The sequence below is a fragment of the Trachemys scripta genome, chromosome 3 (genome assembly GCF_013100865.1).
Source record: "Trachemys scripta elegans isolate TJP31775 chromosome 3, CAS_Tse_1.0, whole genome shotgun sequence".
Lineage (NCBI taxonomy): Eukaryota > Metazoa > Chordata > Testudines > Emydidae > Trachemys > Trachemys scripta.
In genome coordinates, this window is record NC_048300.1 from 174276341 (window position 1) to 174292890 (window position 16550).

The window sequence follows — 16550 nt, forward strand, 5'->3', positions numbered from 1 at the left end:
TGCAATCCCTCCACCTGCTCCCTCTTTCCGTCCTGCTCCTTTTCCGGGATGGGTTTCATAACAGAGCTGGCGTGTTGAGACAGCTCCCAATCCCCCCTTCCTGGCACTGGGATTTCCATTGAAGTTCACATCGGTTTGCAGTGGTCATTGACTGGGAACCCCTTAAAAATCAACTTAGATTCAAATCTCAGCGGGGCAGTTTAGATTCGAATGCAGTGAGGGTCAGATCACCTTTTTCCCTTTCTAGAGTAAATAAATTGAGGACCATGTGTTGTCTTTCACTTGAGACCTTAAAGACAGGTTCCGGTTAAAACTTTCAAAAGCATCTGTGTGATCTATGCCCAGATCCTCATTGGATTTAGGTTTCTAGCTCCCATTGATTTCAGTGGGAGTTAAGCATCTTTGAGGATCTGGGGGCTTAGGAGCCTAAGTCCCATTTCAAAGGGGATTTAAGCACTTCACAGACTTAGGCTCCTGAGTGAAAATTTTACTTCCTGTCTCTGAGTAATCATCAAAGAGACTTATACAGGGGAAGGGGTGTGTCCTGCTTTCCTGTGCCAAAATGTCCCTTCCCCTACTGTTAGTGTGTTGTACACTCATTTGTTGCTACTTTTCACCCCAGTAGCGGTTGTAATTTCACAATACTATATGCAATCCTTTAGGCTGAAAAATGCAGTAGACGTGTGATGCAATTATTATTGTCAATAAGCTGCTGTATTGCAAGTTAACAATGTTATTGAAGCAACAATTTTAGGTTTAGTGAAAATAAATATTTTGCTGCTACTTAATTTTCCCTCTAAAGTGTATGATTTGAACCGGGTAATTTGGTTATTTAATCTTATGACGCTTAGACCCGTTGGTGATATATTTCACACGTAAGGCATTGCACAACATTGTTTCTTTGGGTGTGTTTTTTTTAAATCAGATCATATTTTATGCCAGGAGTCTGCATAGTGGGACTATGCATATGTTAAGCACATGTGTCTTTGTAGAATCAGGGCCTAAATCTTTAACTGAAGTGTGCAGTACATGGAAGAAAATGACTTCCTGCACTCCAGCCAAATTCAGTTCTGGTGTAAGCAGACCCTTCACCAACCCTGTTAACACTATATCTGAACTTGACCCAATATAAATTTAAAAAGTAGGGGAGTTAGGTATATGTTGCTTAAAAATGTATATAGTACTAAAAATGTAGTTTGGGGGAGGTTTAAGGCTAAGCCAAATATTGTCTTGACTTCGTTGAGAGTTGCTCATCCTATCTCAGGATTTAGCTCACCTGTTGTGAAACTAAATTTAACAGAGACAGTTTTCCCCCACTGATAGTTGCAAAACAAAAGAAAATTTAAACTATCTAACTGATCTGTTTCACAGTTTTCTGTTGTATTACATAAGGGGATTGTAATGATAAAGTCAGCATGATCTAACATAGGAGGAAATCAGTGGCAAAGTTCCATTGACTTTAATAGGAGCAGAGTCACTCACACACACAAACCGAAAATGAAGTGACACATCACGTTTTTGGCACAAACTGAAGAAAGGAAATTCAGAGTCAAAGCTGACACTCTGGGCCAAATTAATCTATAGTGTAATTCCACTGAAGTTGATGGAGTTACACTTGGGATGAACATCTCTTAAAGCTAACCTGTATATGCCTATATTTCAACATATGCTATGTATGTCAAAACTGTCATCTGTACACAGAGATGCCTGCCACAGCCATAACAAGGCAGAGGAAGGGAAATGGCTAGCAGCATCTAGAGGATGTTTTGAAAGACACTTCTTAGAACTTTGACAATTTTTTCCCCTTGTTGTCTTGACAGTGAAATCTGTTTCCTTAGTGGAGTTATTTTGTCTCCTGGTACACTGGCTGGTTATTGTAGGGCTGCTTGCATGGGATTGGATTACTGGCATTGATTTTTTGTGTGTGTTGGTGGTGGGCTTTTTGTTACTAGAAAAAAAAATGAACAATTAAGGGGGGGAAAGTCACATATACATATATTGTCACGAATAATGCTCCTTTTAGAAGTAACAATTTTTTCCTCCTGGAGTGACTGCCCTTGCTACCATTCAGAGCGGCACTATATTTACACTGGGACTTCTTTACCCTCTGCTCCTATTTTCAAAAAAGTCCTAGATTAAACATTTTTTTCAGATGAAATTAAAGGATCCAATCCTGCTTCCATAGTGTCAGTGGGAGTGTTGCCATTTTCTTTAGTGGATACAAGACTGATTCCAAAGTTAGTAACCACAGGGCAGATTTTTTTTTAAAAAGTCTCTGATTATTTCTAAGAAAAGCATGAAATCTACAAGTAATTGCTATCACAAAAAGACAAATCAGGGTGACCTGTGCTCAGGTGTTGAGCATTTTCCTAATTCCCAAAGGGGCTGTTCCTGTTTTCATTAAAGTCAGAGTTTTGCCACTGTCTTCAGGAGTAAAATATAGAAATGACAAGTAATGAGAACAAAGGAGAAGATACACTTGGCCCAGATTCACTCCTCCCTCTTAAGCAGGTTAGGATTCTTGCATGGGGTGCCACAAATTGTAAGGACAGCCCAGCAAGCCGCCAGTTAGGGGTACTGTTGAAGCAGTGGGCCTGACTCTCTGCTGCATTGTGCCTTGTAGGAGTGGTTACACCTGTGAAAAGTTGATGTAAAATGCTGCTCATTGGTGCAAGTGAGTGGGAAATGCTAACCAGGTAGCATTTTGCATCCAGTTTGCACAGGTGGAACTGACTTACACAAGATGCAAGGCAAGAGATACTCAGGCACAGTCAGGAAGAATAGTCTCTCATTGCTTGAGTGAGCCTCTTTGGAAGGCGGAAGGAGCTGCACCCAGCTCTCCTGAGGTCTTTTGAGAGTGATGCTGAAGAATAGGATCCCAGAGGATTCCCATTTACGGATTGTGTTATAGTGTGCACTCACCACCAGAGCGCCCAGTTGTGTCAGGGCACAGCATCGCAGGGACTCTTCCTCTCTAGCGCCCCCCTGTGTCCTGGTTCCACAATGGTCTGCCGCCTGCCAGGGAGGGCGTCTGTGCATCCCCTTGATGTCTGAACTTGCTGCTTTTCTCTTCCAGCAGAACACTTTCTTAGGGCAGGGTGTGAAAAGAGAGTGGGGCTTCCAGCAGGGGTCAGTGAATGCCTGGTACACCCTGTCACAGACTGAAATAAAGAAAAATAATTAGAAGAGCAGGTAGATAAGAAGAGAAGTTTGAGCAGCAGCCAATGAAAGGTCTGGGAATGCTACTGAGGTTGGTTAAAAAATAAACCAACTAAAGAAAAAAAATCTCCAAAAATGAATGTTTTGAAATTGTACGTGCGTGCACACGCATGCTTAACTTTAGGAAGGTTTCATAAATGATTAAATCCAGGAAGTAGTGGGGTGGGTGGGGGGGAATCAAGCCTGCATGAAACATCAACATTAATTTATTTTTGAAGTGCTCCTTTCCATATAGACATTTGGTACTGCACAAAAATTATATATATCAAAACATCATCAATCAGGGGATGTCTAACAGAACCTCCCGCTCCCTCCCCCCAAAAACGTGGGGTGAATAGTTGTAATGCTGAAAACATCTCTGGGGATTTTGTTTAATGTGTTAGAAGTCAGGAAGGATGGACTGAGATGGACGCCATGGGGGTGTCACTTTAGGGCTCACTACAGCAAAAGTACAATTGCTTGCTGACCTAATATGGCCCCTAAATGACAGGTGATGTCAGAAAACAAATACTCATCAGGCTGAGGCCAAAAGAGACGATCATGGATATAACTTGGGCCTACTCCTTTGAGCTTTAGAATGCAGCAGGACCCACCTCAAGTAATTTTTGATAAGCATCCAAACTTTTGAGGTCACTTCTATTTATTGTTGGCCTGTTGCATAACTGATGCCTCACCGGGCCCCTCAATCTGTTATTTTTCCAGCCGTTGTCTGCTGACCAGCAGCTGTGCTAATGTGTCTCAGAAGATTCTGCTATATTGCCTACAATGGGTGTGCCATTCAGAGCCTCTTGGGGCATATCAATGCTATGACAGATGAATAGGCCACATTTTAATAGGTTCATTAGATGATCTAAATGCAGAGAGAAACTGGGGATGACAAGCAATTGTAATTAGATGGAGGGAGACCATCTCTGGATGAGAGAGCAAAGGCAATGAATATTAAGTAGTAATTATACTGGATAGGAAGGCAGGAATATGTGAAGGGGCATGGGAATGCAATCATATTTGGCGAGGGAACTCAAGGGATACAAGGGAAAGAGGGCCAGATAACAGCAGTGGGTTGTAGTTACCTGAGGTGCTGGTTCACTCCTAAGCTCTCCTGATGCTGTATTGGCTGCTTTAGAATTGCATTCCAATATTTGACGTATTGCATTATTTCCTTCCAAAAAAACTTTTTTGCTGGGTGATTATCTCTTGACCCCCTTGAAAGTGTTTGGTTTTAAGGGAGAATTGGGGGGAAGGTTAGGTTTTGCTGGGGAAGTATTCAAGTATATAAATGAGAAGAGGGCCTGAACTGGTAAAATGTAGAAACACAAACTGTCATAAAATGCAATCTTTGCTTCTTACTTTGTCCTCCCACAGAAAAATGCCCTGGGTCTCAGTGCTGGCTGCCAACCTGAGATTACCAGTCATGCTCAACAGTCAACAACAAAGGAAGCTTGCCAATTCTTTTTTTCCTCCAGTGGACAAGCTGTCAAAAGACTTAAAAAAGTGTTCTGAAGATAACAAGAACTTGTAATATGCTGCTTACGATAGAAACAGAAGCATTGGCAAACTTGGTGACAGTCCAAAACCTGAGTCTGAAGAGCAGACCCAACGTCATATGGGATCCCATGGGGATATTGACACGGAGCCTTCCCAACTTCCATAAGGCCTTAGAGACTACATTAGATTTAATAGTTACATGGTCCACTGTTGTCTGGCAGAAGAGGAAGTTTATGCTGTTGTGGCAGAAGAATGTATTTCATATGCTACCATACATTCTTATCATGTTCCCCTTCCTCTACCCCGTCTCTTCCTTTTGCTATCTTCTGGTTGTGTTTTGACTAATCTTAGAGTGTAAGATCTTTGGGGCAAGGATCTTGCCTTGTTTTGTAAGGCACCAAGCATACTTTTAGGCTTTGTATAGACCAGTGGTTCCCAAACTTGTTCCGCTGCTTGTGCAGGGAAAGCCCCTGGCAGGCCGGGCCGCTTTGGTTACCTGCCACGTCCGCAGGTTTGGCCGATCGCGGTCCCAGTGGCTGCGGTTCGCTGCTCCAGGCCAATAGAGGCTGCGGGAAGCGGCGCGGGCTGAGGGATGTACTGGCCTCCACTTCCAGTGGCTCCCATTGGCCTGGAGCAGCAAATCGGCCGAACCTGCGGACGCGGCAGGTAAACAAACCGGCCCAGCCCGCCAGGGGCTTTCCCTGCACAAGGCGCGGAACAAGTTTGGGAACCACTGGTATAGATAATAATAACAATAATAATAATGTAATATAATGTATGGGCTAGCAGAAGAGTAAGTGTATGTAGCTGGAACTAGGGTAGCTTGCAGGGGAAGTGTTCTACTGGGAAATACTCAATTTTGTTTCTGGTGAAGGATGTTAGACTTTGATGTGAATAGCAATACTTCTGTAATGCTTTCCATCTGAGGCTCTCATGGTGCTTTTACATTAAGAAATTAAATTGTCCAAGACCCCATGAGGTAAGGTAAATATTAGGGCTGTCGATTAATCGCAGTTAACTCACGCGATTAACTAAAAAAAAAATTAATCGCAATTTAAAAAATTAATCGTGATTAATCACACTTTTTTTCTCACTGTTAAACAATAGAATACCAATTGAAATTTATTAAATATTTTGGATGCTTTTCTACATTTTCAAATATATTGATTTCAATTACAACACAGAATACAAAGTGTACAGTGCTCACTTTATTTTATTATTTTTATTACAAATGTTTGCACTGTAAAAATGAGTGTTTTTCAATTCACAAAGCGTTTTTCAATTCACACGTACCATAATGCAATATCTTTATCATGAAAATGCAACTTACAAATGTAGATTTCTTTTTGTTACATAACTGCACTCAAAAAACCAAAACAATGTAAAACTTTAGAACCTACAATTCCACTCAGTCCTATTTCTGTTCAGCGAATCGCTAAGACAGAGAAGTTTCTTTACATTTACAGGACATAATGCTGCCCACTTATTTACAATGTCACCTGAAAGTGAGAACAGGCATTTAAAATACATGGCACTTTTGTAGCCAGCCTTGCAAGGAATTTATGTGCCAGATAAGCTAAACATTTGTATGCCATTTCATGCTTCAGCCACCATTCCAGAGGACATACTTCCATGCTGATGATGCTTGTTTAAAAAATGAGTTAGTTAAATTAGTGACTGCATTCCTTGGGGGAGAATTGTATGTCTCCTGCTCTGTTTTACCCGCATTCTGCCATATATTTCATGTTATAGCCGTCTCAGATGTTGACCCAGCACATGTTCATTTTAAGAACACTTTCACTTCAGATTTGCCAAAACGCAAAGAAGGTACCAATGTGAGATTTCTAAAGATAGCTACAGCACTCGACCCAAGATTTAAGAATCTGAAGTGTCTTCCAAAATCTGAGAGGGACGAGGTGTGGAGCATGCTTTCTGGTCTTAAAAGAGCAACACTCCGATGCAGAAACTACAGAACCCAAACAACCAAAAAAGAAAATCAACCTTCTGCTGGTGGCATCTGACTCAGATGATGAAAATGAATATGCATTGCTCCGCACTCCTTTGGATCGTTATCAAATAGAACCCGTTATCGGCATGAACGCATGTCCTCTGGAAGTGTGGTTGAAGCATGAAGGGACATATGAATCTTTAAAGCATCTGGCATGTAAATATCTTGCGATGCCAGCTACAAGTGTGCCATGCAAACACCTGTTGTCGCTTTCAGGTAACATTGTAAACAAGAAGGGGGCAGTATTATCTCCTGCAAATATAAACAAACTTGTTTGTCTGAGCGATTGGCTGAACAAGAAGTAGGACGGAGTGGACATGCAGGCTCTAAAATTTTACATTGTTTTATTTTTGAGTGCAGTTATGTTTTTGTACATAATTCTACATTTGTAAGTTCAACTTTCATGATAAAGAGATTGCACTACAGTACTTGTATTAGGTGAATTGAAAAAACTATTTCTTTTGTTTTTTACTGTGCAAATATTTGTACTCAAAAATAATATAAAATGAGCACTGTACACTTTGTATTCTGTGTGGTAATTGAAATGAATATATTTGAAAATGTAGAAAACATCAAAAATATTTAAATAAATGGTATTCTATTATTCTTTAACAGTGCAATTAATCACAACTAATTTTTTTTAATTGCTTGATACCCTAGTAAATAGTTCAATTTAAACAGACAGAGAAATTGAGTCATAGAGAGATTAAGTGACCTACTCGAGGTCACACACAAAGTCTGTGGCAAATGTGGGAATAGAAATCAGATTTCCTGGGTCCCAGACCTTTGTGTAAAATGCAGAAGAGAATCCTTCCCCTCTGGGCTACATTGTGTGAGGATTTAAACACAGCCCTGCTTTGGCGGGTGGGGATGGAGCCATCTTATCACAAGCTTCATAGGGGGCAGTGGGGCAGTACAAGGCTGCAATCACCGAGCTGACTTAGGGTACGTCTATACTTAACTCCGGGTCCGGCGGTAAGCAATTGATCTTCTGGGATCGATCCCGGAAGTGCTCGCCATCGACGCCGGTACTCCTGCTCCGCGAGAGGAGTACGCGGAGTCGACGGGGGAGCCTGCCTGCCGCTTGTGGACTCGCGGTAAGTTCGAACTAAGATACTTCTACTTCAGCTACGTTACTCACGTAGCTGAAGTTGCGTATCTTAGTTCGAAGTGGGGGGTTAGTGTGGACCAGCCCTTAGAAAGGGGTACAGGACCATGGTTTTGCCTCCTCTTGCTTTTCCCTGCCTCCTTTGAACTAATGTGTACCCCAGAGGTACCTCGAGGATCCAGTTCTTGCAGGCGCTGTTCCCTGCACTGCCATTGTGCCTGGCTATTGCATAAGGCAAATCTTCAGGAGGAGGGGCAACACCCATGTCTGTCCCTAAGCAAATAGAAATACTAACGTGGCTCAATGAAATTCAAGTCCAACATGCCTAACAATTCAATGTATTTTCTCCCTCTTTTTTTAGCATATTTTCATATGGTTTGAATTCTGTTTCTTTCCTCTCCTTGCTACAACTGTGACGTAGATCTGAGAGTCAGAGACGAACTGACATAGCGGCTGGCAATGGCAGGAAGTCTGAGGGAGATCAAGTATCAGAGAGACTTCTGATGTAACTGGAAACTTTTGCTTAAAGTTCAATAGCAGCAGTGCAGTTTTATTTTTTTAATTTGTCTTTGTTAGCAGGTTGCTGTTCTAAAACATTCAAATTGCATCATTCACTGATGAGTGTCAGGGGTCAGCAGAAAGGCTTTGTCTTGATACAGCAACAATTTCATGCCACTGAAGGATGATTCGTTTTTCACTCACTCATGCTCATAGATAAAATATCCCTATTAAACAAAATTGACACCATCATATATGTGTAACTATAATGGACCTGATTCTGTCAGGTGCGGAGTATTGAACTCAGTAGACTCATAGATTTAAGGTGAGAAGGGACCATTGTGGTCATCTAGTCCAACCTCCTGCATGTTGCAGGCCACAGAACTTCACCCACCCATTCCTGTAATAGACCTCTAACCCCTGGCTGAGTACTGAAGTCCTCAAATCATGGTTTAAAGACTTCAAGTTACAGAGAATTCACTATTTACACTACAATAGAACCTCAGAGTTACGAACACCTCAGGAATGGAGGTTGTTCGTAACTCTGAAATGTTCGTAACTCTGAACAAAACATTAGGGTTGTTCTTTCAAAAGTTTACAATGGATCATTAACTTAATACAACTTTGAAACTTTACTAAGCAGAAGAAAAATACTTCTTTTAACCATCTTAATTTAAATGAAACAAGCACAAAAACTGTTTCCTTACCTTGTCAATTTTTTTCCCAATGTTCCTTTTTTTTAGTAGTTTACATTTAACACAGTACTGTACTGTACACTGGAGCCAAATTTCCTTAATTGCTTGACCCCCAGCTCTGTCCCAGGCCCCACCCCCACTCCACTCCACCTCTTCCCCCAAGGCCCCATCCCTGCACTGCCTCTTCCCGCCCCTGCCCTGTCCTGCCCACCTCTTCCCGCCCAGTTCTGCCCCCTCCCCCAAGTACACGGCATCCCCGCTCCTCCCTCCTCTCTCCCAGCCTCCTGCATGCTGCAAAACAGCTCTTGGTGGCAGGCAGGAGGCAAGGGGAGGGAGAGGGAGGCGCTGATCCACGGGGCCCACCGGCGGGCGGGAGGTGCTGCGGGGGGCAACTGATAGGGTGGCTGCCAGCGGGTGCTCAGCACCCACCATTTTTTCCCCCAGGGGTGCTCCAGGGTTGGAACACCCACGAAGTCGGCGCCTATAGTACTGTATTTGCTCTTTTTTTTTTGTCTCTGTTACTGCCTGATTGTGGTGTGTGGTTGATTGGTTGTGACAGTCCCTGGTGTTATCTGGACCAGTGATCTGCTAGGTCACTCCAATCCTCGACTCTGGGAGCCAGCCTTACCCTGCTCTGCTGTGAGAACCCCCACTCCTGGGTTGTTCCCTGCACAGCCTCTAGCATGTAAGCTGCTCCCTGCTATGTGAGTGAGCACTTTTAGCCAGCCGCTGCTTGGATCGTGCAACCGAATGACACTAGCCAATATCTCCAGTCCCAGACACAACCCTAGGAACCTCCGTCTTGCAGTGTCCAATTATGCCCGCTGGAGACTGCAAACTTATATGAGTTCGTCAATTTAATAAAGAAATTGATATGTACTAGGCTTATTCCAAGGGGAGTCTCTGACATGCTTCAAACCAAACGCACTGCTTCAGGTAGAAGAAACAAACAAATTTATAAACTACAAAAGATAGATTTTAAGTGATTATAAGTCAAATCACAAGAAGTCAGATTTGGTCAAATGAAATAAAAGCAAAACATATTCTAAGCTGATCTTAACACTTTCAGTGCCCTTACACACTTCAATGCTTCTCACCACAGGCTGGCTGGTTGCCCTTCAGCCAGACTCACCCCTTCGTTCAGTGCTTCAGTTGCTTGGTGGTGGTGGTCTGTAGACGTAGGTGGAAGAGAGAGAGCATAGCAAACGTCTCTCCCTTTTATCAAGTTCTTTCTTCCCCCTTGGTTTTGCCCACCCCTTCAGAGTCAGGTGAGCATTACCTCATCATAGTCCCAAACTGACCAAGGGAAGGGGGGTGACTTACTCGAGAGTCCAACAGATCCTTTGTCGCTGCCTAGGCAGTGTCCTTTGTTCCTGTGAGGCTGGGCTGGGTTTGTCTCATACATGCTCTGATGAGGTGTGAACTGCCCCTCTGCTCCTGGAGAATTTTAAGCCCAGAAGACACATTTTTAGCCTCATAACTATATAAATGAAATTACAACCTATAACATTACTATAACAACAATGCTCAGTGCATCATGAGCCTTCCGAAGCAGGGCCGGCTCCAGGGTTTTGGCCGCCCCAAGCAGCCAAAAAAAAAAAAAAAGCCGTGATCGCGATCTGCGGCGGCAATTCGGTGGGAGGTCCTTCACTCCAAGGGGGAGTGAGGGACCGTCTGCCCAATTGCCGCTGAATACCTGGACGTGCCGCCCCTCTCCGGAGCGGCCGCCCCAAGCACCGGCTTGACAATCTTCATCCGAGAATATTGAAGGAATTGGCGCGGGAAATAGCAGGCCCATTAGCGATAATATTTAATGAATCTGTAAACTCGGGGGTGGTCCCGTTAGACTGGAGAATAGCTAATGTGGTTCCTATTTTCAAGAAAGGGAAAAAAAGTGATCCGGGTAACTACAGGCCTGTTAGTTTAACATCTGTAGTGTGCAAGGTGTTAGAGAAAATTCTGAAAGAGAAACTAGTTGAGGACCTGGAGGTTAGTGGCAATTGCGATAAATTACAACATGGTTTTACGAAGGGCAGATCGTGCCAAACGAATCTGATCTCCTTCTTTGAGAAAGTAACGGATTTATTAGATAAGGGAAATGCGGTGGACCTAATATACCTGGATTTCAGTAAAGCGTTTGATACTGTACCCCATGAGGAATTATTGGTTAAACTGAAAAACATGGGGATCGATATGAAAATCCAGAGGTGGATAAGGAATTGGTTAATGGGGAGAATGCAGCGGGTCGTATTAAAGGGTGAACTGTCAGGTTGGAGGGAGGTTACTAGTGGAGTGCCTCAAGGTTCGGTTTTGGGACCCATTTTATTTAATCTATTTATAACTGACCTCGGAACCAATTGCAGGAGTGGGCTGATAAAGTTTGCAGATGATACGAAGGTGGGAGGCGTTGTAAATTCGGAGGAGGATAGGGATATCCTGCAGGGAGACTTGAATGAGCTTGTGAATTGGAGTATCAGGAATAGGATGAAATTTAATAGTAAAAAGTGTAAGGTGATGCATTTGGGGATAACTAATAAAAATTTTAGTTACAAGATGGGGACGCATTGGTTAGAAGTAACGGAAGAGGAGAAGGACCTAGGGGTCCTGGTAGACCGCAGGATGACTATGAGTCGACAATGCGACGTGGCGGTGAAAAAAGCCAATGCTGTCTTGGGATGCATTAGGCGAGGTATATCTAGTAGGGATAAGGAGGTCCTGCTTCCGTTGTACAAGGCGCTGGTGAGACCTCATTTGGAGTACTGTGTGCAGTTCTGGTCTCCCATGTTTAAAAAAGATGAACTCAAACTGGAACGGGTGCAGAGAAGGGCCACTAGGATGATCAGAGGAATGGAAAACCTGTCGTATGAAAAGAGACTAGAGGAGCTTGGGTTGTTTAGTCTGACAAAGCGAAGGCTGAGGGGGGATATGATTGCTATCTTTAAATATATTAGAGGGATTAATACGAGGGAGGGAGAAGAATTATTCCAGCTTAGTACTAATGTGGATACGAGAACGAATGGATATAAACTGGCCGTGGGGAGGTTCAGGCTTGAAATTAGACGAAGGTTTCTGACCGTCAGAGGGGTGAAATATTGGAACGGCCTTCCGAGGGAAACGGTGGGGGCGACGGACCTGTCTGGTTTTAAGATTAAGTTAGATAAATTTATGGAGGGAATGGTTTAATGGTAAAACATAGTAGTCAAGGAAAACCAAGCAATGGTAGGTAAATTGTATAATGGCTGACAGGGGTCAGGCTGGAGACTCTTGCCTATATGCTCGGGGTCTTACTGATCGCCATATTTGGGGTCGGGAAGGAATTTTCCTCCAGGGCAGATTGGCTGAGCCTCTGGAGGTTTTTTGCCTTCCTCCGCAGCATGGAGCAGGGATCTCTAGCAGGAGGGTTTCTGCCGATTGAAGTCACCTAAAACAGGATTGGGGACTTCAACAGCAGAGTCCAGGGAAGGGGTAGGGACGGTTTTATGGCCTGCAGCATGCAGGGGGTCAGACCAGATGATCATAATGGTCCCTTCTGACCTTAAAGTCTATGAGTCTATGAGTCTATGAGACAAGCCGGTGCCTGGAGCCAGCCCTGTTCCGAAGACACCCGACATGACATACTTTGCATTGGATACCACACAATCATATTATAAGGATGAACATGGAAGTGCAGGGTGTTCCCCTCGAGGTACAGAGTGTCACACTGGTCAGTTTGTAACTCTGGTGTTCGTAACTCTGAACTCTGAATTTAAACCTGCAAGTTACTCATGCCCCATGCTTCAGAGGAGCACGAAACCCCCCCAGGGTCTCTGCCAATCTGACCTGGGGGGAAAATTCCTTCTTGACCCCAAAAATGGCTATCAATGAGACCCTGAGCATGTGGGCAATTCATTAGGCAGATACCTGGGAAAGAATTCTCTGTAGTAACTCAGAGCCCTTTCCTTCTAGTGTCCCATCTCCAGCTGTTGGGAGGTTTTGCTATCAGCAGTCGCTGATGGACCGCCCCGCATTCCATCATATCATCCCCTCCATAAGCTTACCAAGCTCAGTCTTGAAGCCAGTTAGGTTTCACTGTTCCCCTTGGAAAACTGTTCCAGAACTTCACTCCTCTGATGGTTAGAAACCGTCATCTAATTTCAAACCTAAACTTGTGGATGGACAGTTTATATCCATCTGTTCTTCTGTCAGCACTCACACTTACCAGGAAGGGAGAGGAGTTATTTAAGTTATTTATCCCTCTGATGTATTTATAGAGAGCAATCATATCTCCCCTCAGCCTTCGTTTGGTTAGGTGTTAAAGGAGCTCAGAACCTCACGGGGGCACTCTGAACCTCAAGATTTGGCTTCAGTACTATTATAATAATAATGCTGAGGCTTTTTATAGTGCTTCAAATCCTGACAAACAATGGACCTCATCTTACTCCCATTGAAATCAATGACAAAATTCCCACTGATGTCAAAGACAAGAAGGCCCGGTTAATTCAAGTGATACCATCAGTTTGAAATCTGAGGCTCAGGATATAGTATGGTACTAATGCATTTGACTAAGGGGAAAGAGTATGGCATTGATGGATTGTTTTATATACATGAACAGAGGAATGATACCTATATCAGGAACAGAGATAAAAAAAGGTCCGAATGAAAATTCTGCCAGCACATCACTGCTATGCTCAGACCGACAGACCATACTTCTTCTGGTAGACAGTAACTGAACATCTGATGTGCAATGCTTTTATCACACAGTACTGATGGTCAGAGTCTGAGTATGCCTTTATGCTGAGTAGCACCTTACTCCAAAGGCAACCGCAATGATTCAATACTGGTTCACGCAGAGTGAGGAATTACTCAGCATGGGTAAAGCTCTCAGAACCTGACCCTAAATAACTATTATGATGCCTTGGGACCCAAAGGTAGAGATGGGTGTTATTAAGCTGGAGTAACTTCTGTGAAGCAGCTCTCTTCCCTCTCCACAAACAGCCCCCCACTTAACTGCATGGAGTTCACCAGCCCCAGCAGAGTTATTGGGCAGAATGTAAGGGCAGAATTAGCCTCTTAAAAAGCAAGAAAATGAGTCTAAAGGAAAATAACTAACTGAAATCACCAAATGACACTCACTCATAAAACATGTAAAGCATTTTCAAACAATGAGGCATGTAAATTACAATTTTCTATAAGTAGCTTTAACTATACAATATCCATAGGCCCAATTCATTCCCTGTTTTACATTCATTCAATATTATTAGCTGGAGATGGGCCTGAAGCAAAATCCCAGAGCTGAATGCCCCACACTTGGGGAGTTGTCCACATTTTAAACCAGGATATGGATTCAATTTTTGTAAATAGCTTATGGGTGAAATTTTAGCTCAATTTAAGTCAGTTATAAAACTCCCTTTGACTTAAATGGAGTTAGGATGTCTTTATATTGCCAGTCGAACCAAAACCCTGAATACCACGAGCTTAGGGGTGGTCAAAATCCAGATCTGAATTTTGTGGCCTGATCTCATCTCCTCTATTAGTAAGACAGACTAAAATAGGAGCAACGGGAAAATGTGTATTAAATGAAAATAAAAGCTTGCCTCATTGTAATGCCAGTAGGCATACAAGGGTCTTTTCATTTCACGAACGCAGTGCCCAGTCCTACAGCTGTTCCATGTGCCGAACTGACTGCAGTCAAAGGGAGTTTGGTGGGCGGAATGACAGCTCACAAGGAAGGGTCAGGCCCTTTGAGGTATATTTTCATCATAATGTTCAGAGATTTACGTATATAACTACACACCTCAGGATGAGACTGTGCCTCTAAGGCAAAACATATGAGCTCATAAAGAATTTATAATTATAATATTTGCATTTCTATAGAATCTTTCATCATAGGTTCTCAAGTACTTAACAAACATGAATTAATTAATACTCTTGTACCATCTATATTGGAGAGACAGTTAGCAGCTAGCTTTCCATTATAAGTCTCATTTTAACTGCCCACTAACTTTGCCAACACTAAACCAATACACACAAAAATTTCACATGCAAGATCTTGTCCTCAATTAGGATCTTTTTGAAATGTTGAGGCAAATTGAATAAAACATTTTAAGATAAGGAGATCTCTTCAGCTTCTACATAATTTTGTCAGCACCATGATGACAAATAAAGATAGAGGAGGCCCAGGGTAAATCTACACTTGTGGTGGCCTATAGAGTTTGACACAGCTAGCATGGGTATAAATAGCAGTGTAAATGGTGAGGCACTTCTTAGGTGAGTAGAGCAGAGTAGAGTGCCCTACATGCCTGAACCCTATGGTATGTACTTTACACACTCAAGGCTGATGGAGTCATTCCCCATTGCAGTGAAAGAATCCAGCAGTGGGGAAAGGCTCTGGCAAGAGTGAGACAGTGGAGAAAGGGACTGGCAGACTCCCCTTCCCCTCACTGCTGGAGCCTTTCACTGTGGTGGGGAAAGGCGCCAGCATTGTATTCATAGACTAAGGTCAGAAGGGACCATCGTGATCATCTGGTCTGGCCTCCTGCACATCACAGGCCACAGAACCTCACCCATCCCCTCCTGTAATAGACCCATAACCTTCCTGGGCCATTAAGGCTTGGAGCAGACCAACCAGTGCTAACAGTGACAATAAATTTCAGAAACAGGAAAAGACTGTCCAGTGCAATATACTTGCCTATTTTTAGTTTACCTTAATCCCAACATTGTGCTCTTCCATCATGCTCCTTAATTCCCTCATTCTCTAGAAACAAATGCAAATCTCTTGAATTCATTTGTACCTTCAGGTTACCTTTTCCAGCACCCTGTTCCATATGCTTATCTTTGGTGTGAATGAATTCTGCCTGATTTTCTTATTTATTCCAGAGTTTCCTAATTTTTATCTTACATCCTCTAGCTTTTTAACCTCCTATCAGTATGAGTCTCTACTGAGTGAGCTGTGTCCTGCAGTCCTTACTCAAGCAAAGCTCCCATGCAGGCCCAATATCATTTCCTTAATCATGAAAACTTCGATTAGGTCACTTCCATTAACCCTCCTCTTTTCCAGTGAGAATAAGCCCAGTATTTCCAATGTTTCCTAATATTTTAGAACCCTGAGGAGTGGCAACATTGTCAGTTATTCTATTTAATGTCCTAGGCCTACGCAGTACTGTTAGCCTAACTTGGAGATTTTTAATGTGGTTTTCTCTCCATTATTTCTTTTTTCCCCAAAGAAATAATTGTGTCAGATATATTTTTGAATACTGTCACTCACATGCACAAAACTTTTAAAAGGATCATATGAGGTTTCTAAACAGAAAAATAACTCCATCACAATGCAGTTTAATTCAAGAGACAATAATGCATTCATGTTAATATATACTAATTAAAGAAAAATCGTGATGGGCTAGATTGTGACTCACACTAGACAAACACACAGGGCAGTAAGAATCTCCTTTACACTTCTATGTGACTAGATAGACTTTGGATCTGGATACATAGCAGTAATCAAGGGTACTTGTCCAGAGCAGGTGGCTAGGAAATGGCCTAGGAATGGGTAGAGCCTTGA

General features: G+C 42.8%; 1 long non-coding RNA gene across 1 annotated transcript; it reads right to left on the reverse strand.

Moving 5' to 3' along the window:
• Positions 1-1599: 1599 nt before the first annotated feature.
• Positions 1600-10393, reverse strand: LOC117874231. The gene is made up of 3 exons (XR_004644923.1): positions 10337-10393; positions 2923-3161; positions 1600-1948 (listed from the first exon to the last, which is right to left on the reverse strand). It is a non-coding gene; the product is annotated as an uncharacterized LOC117874231 (long non-coding RNA).
• Positions 10394-16550: the final 6157 nt, after the last annotated feature.